At 33.6% G+C, this 9,760-nt stretch overlaps 1 long non-coding RNA gene across 1 annotated transcript; it reads left to right on the top strand.

Annotated features, from left to right (window-relative positions):
• Positions 1-766: 766 nt before the first annotated feature.
• Positions 767-2,545, top strand: LOC147022615 (uncharacterized). The gene is made up of 2 exons (XR_015059817.1): positions 767-1,133; positions 1,230-2,545. It is a non-coding gene; the product is annotated as an uncharacterized LOC147022615 (long non-coding RNA).
• Positions 2,546-9,760: the final 7,215 nt, after the last annotated feature.

The raw sequence follows: 9,760 nt of genomic DNA, 5'->3' as shown, positions 1-9,760 counted from the left end.
ATATATATATATATATATATATATATATATATATATATATATATATATATATATATATATATATATATATATACATATATATATAAGTAGGGCAAGAATACTGATTCTGGCTCACTTTTCCCCATGTAAATGAATGGGGATTTTCAGCGATTCATATTTTTTTCCCTAAAAATAAATCCCCTTTTATCCCAAGGTATATTTATTTGTCTCCCCTTTTAACTTGGAGGTTGAACCTCATTGAATTGAACACCTGGGGTTGAACAGCTCACTCATTGAACCTATAAAGATTTGTTCATTCTCAAATTCCTTCAATAGTTTAATTTTCTTTGCACAATAATCCCCATCTAAAATATTGACAAACAAAACATTTGAATCTTTATATTTTTTAAGATACCCCTTTTGTGTCATTACGAAATGATAAACTTCTCTTAATGCTCTTGTTTGACCACCTCCTGAGCCACAGGTTATTTTTTGTTAAGCCCCGCCCACTTTTCTTTAAGCCCCGCCCACTTTTGTTAAGCCCCGCCCACTTTCCACAAGGTATTCAATAAGCCCCGCCCACTTTTCTGTAAGCCCCGCCCACTTTTGCTAAGCCCCGCCCACTTTTGCTAAGCTCCGCCCACTTTTCATAAGGTATTTTTCTAAGCCACGCCCACTTTTCCTAAGCCCCGCCCACTTTTGCTAAGCTCCGCCCACTTTCATAAGGTATTTTTCCTAAGCCACGCCCACTTTTCCTAAGCCCCGCCCACTTTTGCTAGGCTCCGCCCACTTTTCATAAGGTTTTTTCTAAGCCACGCCCACTTTTCCTAAGCTCCGCCTACTTTTGCTAAGCCCCGCCCACTCTTACATCATTTCCAGTTCATCTCTGACTCACAAAGAAATCACTAGAAAATTACAGGATGTTATGGTTTTGAAAAATTTCCCAATGAAGGCTTGCCTAGGCTTGCCCAGGGAATTTCCAAAGGAAACCACACCCACCAGTCTTTCTCTATAAAAGCTTCAAACCCAGGCTCCATTTTAAACATTAGTTTTTGCTGGCAATGGTGTGCTGTGTGCTTGTCTCGAACTCTCTGTCTTGTATGGAACTAAACCTTCAAGTTGATGAACTGGATTCAAACCTCTTATCTGTTGAGGTAAGATTTTTATTTTCCTATTTTCAAACTTTGATTGAAGCATACTCATTTAATAATTAAATAACTTAATTAATACATTATTATTTTCTCTCACAGGAAATTGTATCTGAAATACAAAATGAAAATACTGCTTTTGCTACAACTTGGGAGGAAATTGTTGGCTTGGTTGAAGACCTTATGAGCGACCAAGACCTTGAGTGGGATGACTTTGGTGTTCCTTGGAACTCTCTGTCTTGTATGGAACTAAACCTTCAAGTTGATGAACTGCATTCAAACCTCTTATCTGTTGAGGTAAGATTTTATTTTCCTATTTTCAAACTTTGATTGAAGCATACTCATTTAATAATTAAATAACTTAATTAATACATTATTATTTTCTCTCACAGGAAATTGTGTCTGAAATACGAAATGAAAATACTGCTTTTGCTACAACTTGGGGCGAAATTGTTGGCTTGGTTGAAGACCTTATGAGCGACCAAGACCCACAGAACGAGTTCGTCCTTGATGACCCAACCAAAGAGTTATACCTTGGAGACCAGCAAAATCCTGAAAAAGAGTTTTACAGCAATAGTACTCATTGTGAGTTATCAAGACAATACCCACTGAACAAGTTATACGTTGATGAGCCAGAATACAAGTTTTACCTTGGAGACTCACAAATTTTGAAAAAATCAGTAAATGAGTTCTGCCTTGATGGTTTAAATAACTACCTTGGAGACTCAGGAAAAGGGTTCTGCCAAGATGGTTCTAAATATGGGAACTACCTTGGAGACTCACAAATTTTGAAAAAATCAGTAAATGAGTTCTGCCTTGATGGTTTAAATAACTACCTTGGAGACTTGGAAAGTTGGGGTTATTTTGAAGACTTGAAATGCTACCACTCTTTGGGATTTAAACCTATCAAGAAAGTTCTTACTCCCTCTTTCTATGTCATCAAACCTGAAAGCCTTAAAAGACAGAATTGGAAGAAGAGAAAAAAAAAAAAAAACGTAAAATATATATATATATATATATATATATATATATATATATATATATATATATATATATATATATATATATATATATATATATATATATATATATATATATATATATATATAGGTGGAAATCTCATTTTGAAAAAGACTGTGTTGGGTGAGGATTGAGTTGGGGTTGAGATTTTGAATGTGAGGGTTGGGACACACACACACATACACATCAACAAACAAAAGTTAAGCCTTGACTATTCAGTTGAGGATTCTGTGTTTGGGGTTCACAGATGTAAGAACGTCCACCCCTTGACACACATTATATACTGTTATACACCTCGGACTTGGCCCTCGAGTGTCCACAACGGTGTATAGTAGGAGGGAGTGAAGCGCCAACCTATTGCTCCCATTGCACACACACACACACACACACAAACAAAAGTTAAGCCTTGACTATTCAGTTGAGGATTCTGTGTTTGGGGTTCACAGATGTAAGAACGTCCACCCCTTGACACACATTATATACTGTTATACACCTCGGACTTGGCCCTCGAGTGTCCACAAAGGTGTATTATCTGCTTAGTTTTGTCTTTTGTAATTCCTGTGAATAAAATAAACCTAAAATCTCTTCCCCTTCCAAATCATATATTTTATAAGTCCAAGGAACTGTATCTATTACATCAACAATTTAAAAAAGTTCTTTCGTCCATCGTTCAGTAAAACCCTTTTCAAAATGAGATTTCCACCTATATATTCTTACGATATCACCAACTTTGAACTTAGGTTTTCTGACATTAATCTCTTTTTCATATTTTAATTTTGTAAATGTTTCTGATGGCTTCATATTCGTTGACGTGTGAATCGTGTCATTATACTTATCCACAATATCCTGAATAAAAGATGACCATTGTTGTGAACCGAGTTGTGTGAATTTTTTATATAGTCTCTCTTTAAGGTACGATTAAAACGTTCAACAACAACTGCCTTCCCTTCATTAAAGGTACTGTATAATGTAATACTGTTATTTTTTAGAAAATTCATAAATGTCTTGTTATAAAACTCTCTACCCTCATCAGTCCACAATTTTTTAGGTTTTCTCTTACTTTTATAAAATATCTGTTGAAAAGCTAACATAAGAGTATTACCTGTTTTGTTTTTTAAAGGGACAACCCACACATATCTACTCCTCAAATCAATAACGGTTAAAGCATACTTGTACCCCTTATCATTATTGAGTTCAATCAAATCAGCAGACCAGATATAATCTACTTCCTTGGAATAAACTTTCCTTCTCTGAAACTTTGTGAATATTGGTTTATGTAATTCATCAGCTAATTTCTCTTCAGTCTTAATGACATCATTAGAGCTTACAAGTTTTTTGAATTTCCAAGTCCAAGTTTCAATTTAGCACTGATCATCTTCTTCACAATGAACCGATCAACTTTTTCTCTCAAGGTTGGATTTTGTATCAGAGACAAATTATACAACATTTCTCTATCGGCTTCATGCTTTTCTTCCAACGTTGTGGTATTCCCATAATCAATATCGTGTCTCATGCACACTTCATCAACTCTATTGATAGGCTGACTCCAGGATTTAGGATTGTCTGCCTCATCTAATCTTTTATCCAAGTTTGTGCCTGGACCACAGAAAGAATACCCTGGAAGATGTAATTCCCCTGGTATTCCAGTAGTTGTAAATTTACTTCCTGATAAAAACTTTTGTATATCTCCTCCGAGTTTGTGTTTGGAGATAAATTGATTTTTTTTGAACCACACACCGAACATATACCTTTTTGGATAACCCTGTTATTTTTACTTTTAATATATGAAATATTTTTAGTATTAGTTTTCTTTTTACATTTGAGACAATAACTCATTTATTTATGTGAAAAAGTCCTGCAGAGTGCAAAAACCTTTTTCGTTACCAACATGCACATTTGAATCTTAATTTTTAAAACATAAAGAATCCTAAGAAATGCCTTCACTCTCTCCTCCATTTATTTAAGAAAAAACTTGAATTAAAATGAATAGCTTGACGATGTCAATAGTCTTGAAGAAAATATTGCAAATAGACTTGTCAATTCTTTGTTTTCCTCCTCGGTGGGTTGAGTTATTTTCTGTAATACCACCAATCTTTTTTGAATCTCACTGGTTTCCATATTTTGATATTTATTTTGTCTCGCTCTTTCCTCCCTCTCTCTCTTCTCTCTTTCCTCCTTCTCTTTCTTCTCCCTCTCCTCCTTCTCTCTCTTCTCTCTTTCCTCCTTCTCTTTCTTCTCCCTCTCCTCCTTCTCTCTCTTCTCTCTTTCCTCCTTCTCTTTCTTCTCCCTCTCCTCCTTCTCTCTCTTCTCATTTTCCTCCTCTTCCCTCTCTTCTTCAACTCCTTCCTCATCCCTTACTATCCTTGAATCGTTTACACCCCATAGAATATTATACATATATTCATCAGGATTTCTTGTTATTCCTGCATCGAAAATAATTTTTTTACAACAGGAAACCAATAAAATTTCTTTTGAATTTCTAAAAGAGCCTTACCTTTTCTTAACTTTATAATTTTTTCATTATTTAACATTCTAATTAAATCTAAAGTTGTCGGTTTATCAACATCAGCATAATGCCAATCTTTTATTGAAAATACCTCATTCTTATGTTGTAGAACATATTTATTAAAATACCGAATACCCTTTTCTTGAAGGTATGCTTGGACACAGAAATGATAATTTTCTTGAAGCCTTCTTGCTGTCATTTATGTATTAGAAATATATGTTAGAATAATATTATGGCACGAAACACCTCCCCATCTTCCCATAGTTAAATCATTTTGTATTTCCTTACTTATTATATATAATCCTGTTTTTTCTGTTTTCATGAGATAAACAAGGGCAAAACCATTATTATATTTACCCTTATTAAATTCTTTTATTTGTTGTTTACTAATCGTGGACCCACAAAACTCATTCTCGATACCAAGTGGATAATATTCTTCCTTACGAGACTGATTTAATTGTTCCAGGTCTTCGAGGTTAATTTTAAATGACCAATTATACCCTAAATCATTCATATCATACCCCCATTGTTCTATTCTCATACAAACGATACGCCCTTCTTTATAAAAATTTATTTTAATTCGAACTGTGAATTCTGTATGACCTGGAGATAATATCAACACTTCTGTATCTTTGGAATACACAGCCGTTTTATTTAAGGATATATATTGTGATAAATCGCTTAATCTCACCAAGTCATTCGCGTCAGTCGGGCTTGGATAATTTTTTAATTTAAAAGCATTTTTCATGTTAATATTTTTGGTTATATTATATTTATGTCGTTCAGCCTGTGCCTTTGTGTAATAATTTGATAAATCAATATCCAGTTCTTGAGATACACCAAAGATAGAACCATCTTTACCAACATAAGTCATTTATATTAGATTAAAAATAATATCATAAAATTTTTTATTTTTGTTGAGTTGAAATAACACATATAGACATAATTGACCACAACACTTGGAATTTAATTCTTGGACTTGAAATGTTTGATAAACACCATTCTGTAAGAATTTTATAACTTCAACAGGTGGTGGAAGGCCAAAACTATCAAAATAATATTTGTCTTGACTGTTAAAAATACAAACCCAATGAGAACCGTTCCCATTATTATCTTCTAAGTTCATAATAATATTCTTTGTATGTTTCGGCACATTTGTTAATTCATCTCTCATACAAATAACCACATTATGAATTTTTAATTTCTTACAATATTTGACAAGTTGTAAATTTGATGTTGTATTCTTTCCAAATTTTTCCAACCACTCATCAATGCTCATTTATTTATTAGAAAGATATAATCCATTACCTCTTTTCGTTAATTTTACACCTGCTTGTGCTATAGAAGAAAGCATATCTCCAACTAACAATCTCGCTTTATCAGGCAGACCTTCAAGTTTTTCAGCAAAATCTACAATTACGCCACTTCCACTAATTTGTTTCTCCAACTCTTTGTTATGTCTTTCCAATTCTTTTTGAGCCTGGAGTTGAGCCTTCCTTTCGTTGGCAGTTTTCACCGCTGTTGAAATACCACCCGTCAATGCTCCAACCGCACTTAAACCAGCAAATAAAGGAATTAGAAATGGGAGAAATCCTCCAATCGTCTCTCTTATTGAATATTTTTTCAACATTGGTTTTGTCATTTTAATTTTAAGTGAGCCAGTGTCATTCAAGATTTTAACCTGTTCTCTTGTGAGCAAAACATCAATTCTTACTGCTCCTTTTCTCTGAATTGTATTAACGTTAATCGTACAAGGCTTTTGATTTTGAACACAAGATGATAGTTTATGAAGATTGATTTGATTAACATATACCCCAGTTGGTACTTTGCCACTCATTTATTTAACAAAAAATTATGTGAGACTAATCATCACACCATTATCTGTATTAATCTGCAATTCTGTTTCTTCCAAAAGCAAACAATATGTATCAACTTCTTCACTCTCTCCTCTTTCAATGTATAGGGAAGTATCCACTCGATTAGACTTTATAGTTTCCTTTTGCGCGCTCAGGTCAAACGCATAGATTGTATACAAACTTTTAAATGCTGTCATATCCAAAATAGGTTCTTTATTTCCATTACTTTCACACACCTTTTGGTAAGACTTGTATGCTTCAGCAAAATCATTTTTTTCCCAATTAATTTCCAATCTATCTCGTGGATAAAATGTTCCATCTAGAGAAACGCGAAGTTGTTTCACCTTAGCATTATCACTCAATGCATTATTCTTATCAGTCGCAGTATCACCATCTGGCTTTTTAAAAATGATCCACAGATATCGTGGCTTTCCTTCCAGAACACCCAAATTCCACGTGTAAGTAGTTTGATTGAGTTTAACGTGTTGACATCTTCTTTTGAGGTATGATACACTGAGTGGTTTCTTTGAGTTAAGTCTTCGATTCAACATCTCTTCTGTTTTAAGATTAGGAGTATATTCACTGATATACCAACTCATCTCCTCAATTACAAATTTATTCTGATCACCAAAAGCATTACCAACACCAAAAAGCAATCTATTTTCATTATCATTCCTTTGTAGATGAAATCTAATTTTAAGACCATACAGAACTTTATCATGATCACAAAATCCAAATATACCTTTAAGAGGAACCGCCACAGTAAAACTATTTTCTGCTTTTGTATCATCATTATACGCTCCTTTCCTTTGAATATATCCAGGGTCTGTGTTTGTTCCCGTTGACATATCAGGAATAAAACCTTCGACAGACCCCTTTCCCATTCTATCACTGAATGTATAGAGTGTAAATTTTATCATTTCAGATACAGCAGAGACATAATCAACCGCTTCAACTTCTTGTGTTCCAATATACAAACGCACACTATCAAACATTTTCCAGAAGAAATCATTTACAAGTGTAGCGTTTGTGTTATTCCCAGCTTTAGTGAATTTAAATTTACACAACAAGAAACTTTCGGAGAGATTCAAATAGGTTTGTTGATTATTTATTTCAAAACTTTTTGTACCATTCGTATTCCAGTCTGTTCCAGTTATTGCATTTACCTTGAAGTAATCTTCTTTTTTAGTGGAGTTTGAGATAATAATAGTATCATCCAAATCATAGATACTATCAATTGCTTCCATACTTGTATTTATTTAGGAAAAAAGATGTTAAAACTTTTGAAACCCTGATCCAAGTATTTGAATTATTTTCTGTCGTTCTTGGGGGACAACTGAGTTTTGCCTTTCTTAATTTCTTTTATTGCTTGTAATTTATGAGATTCCTTCTGAGCATCTTTTATACTCTTTACAGCACCTGCTACATTTCCCACAGCAGAAGCAGTTGAACCAATTAGATCTTTATGTTTAAGAATAGTTGAACCAATACCCATGAGAGTATCAATTATCCCATCTCCTCTAAATTGATGTCCAACACCCCTTTGTCTCTTAGGTTTATAGTATCCTCTACCAAGATACATACCTTCACCCTTGTAGTATGGGGAAAGGAACATCCCATCCCCTGTAATTATTTTATATTTTCCCAACTCGTGTTTCCTCACAATAACCATCGTATTTATTTATTGGAAAACTTCACGTAGGTGAATTCTGATGGATATAACTTCTCCATTAAAAGAAATCACACGATTATCTTGGTCGGTTATCCTAAAATTTACTCTGTGTATGGTTTTTCCTGACACAGGTAGATAAACCAAATTTTTGGGTTCCATATTGAATTTATAACCAATTGGGGTTGAGTATGCACTGAATGAAAATATTGTATTTGTTTTTTTCCATCATTATAAGCACCATCAATCAAATCACAGTGAATTAACACCGAATTTATTCCTGAGGATATTTGAATGACATTATCACTGTAAAACGTCCCATTAGTTTCAATCTTTTTTGAGGAGAAACCCAATAACTCTCTCAATGAATTATCAATTGTGAAATCAACCTTGTAGTTATTTTTAACTTTAATCGTTGATTTTGAAGTATGTTTTTGAATGTTTATAACAATATTTTTTGGTTCATCACCCTGTTCTTTCATAAGACGAGCAATTTCGGAAGATATTTGAGAAATCTCATATGCTCCGGGTGAGACTGTTATCGTTTTGTATCCACTTCCGGGATTATAACTAAACTTGTCATTTTTATCAGTTATATTAAACAAGGTATTATAAGTTTCCATGGACAATAAAGATGCCTCATATTCTTTTGTTGTGTCAAGTTGTAGTGGGTATGGGAATGAAGATGTGTGGTCGCTTGTTGTGAAATTGAAACTAAGGATTGTGCTTCTCATCTTATTTAATATGAGATAAAATGTCTTTATATTGATATTTATTAATTATTTTCATGTTCATCAACTGGTCTAAAATGGCTGATGCTTCATTAAAACAATTGTTATTTCCAGCCTTCTGACTGCCTAACAACAATAACAGTCTATTAACTAATTGCGATGGGTCATTTGGAAGAAAACTAACACCTGAACCAAGGATACTTAAAGCCTGAATAATGTGTTTCTCCTTCTCATTCTTCCTACTTTTACCAGAAAGAATAACCTTATAATTTAGAGTGTTCAGCAAATCAATATATACTCTATCATCATTATTTTCCATATCCAATGGTTTATCAATATACTTTGATTCATCCTTCACAGTTGAACCTTGTCTTCCATCTTTTGTGAGAAGAAACATTAATCTCGGAGTTAGTTTAACAGGGGGTTGAGCAGAACTTAAGAACCTTAATTCATCATTAAATATCAATACCTTTTCTTGAACAAGATGAAATATTGCTGGTTGTTCTGTTGGAATGAGTCCTGCTTTGGTTTTTGAATCTGCTGAATATTCATTGTTTTGAACAGCATTCACAACATAATCAGGGGGTTGATTAATCTCTTCCAGTTGTTGAAATAAACCTTCATCATGTTCTAATTCTCCAATATGCTCTAATTCTTCCTCCGTCATTTGACTGAAATCTTTTAACATTTGGAGCTTTCTGGGAGTATATTCTACTGTGGGAACTGTGGAAACATCTTTCATTTTTCTTGGGAAGTTTTTAAAAGTGGTTTAAAAAATTTCTCTTGTTTTCTTTCAAATGCTTCTTCGCCCGTTAGTTTCTGTCTGCGTTTCTTCTTTATGTCTTCCTGTT

The sequence above is a fragment of the Eptatretus burgeri genome, chromosome 7 (assembly GCF_056783735.1).
Source record: "Eptatretus burgeri isolate ZD-2024b chromosome 7, Ebu_testis_v1, whole genome shotgun sequence".
NCBI classification, from domain to species: domain Eukaryota; kingdom Metazoa; phylum Chordata; class Myxini; order Myxiniformes; family Myxinidae; genus Eptatretus; species Eptatretus burgeri.
This window is presented reverse-complemented; position numbering and strand designations above follow the sequence as displayed.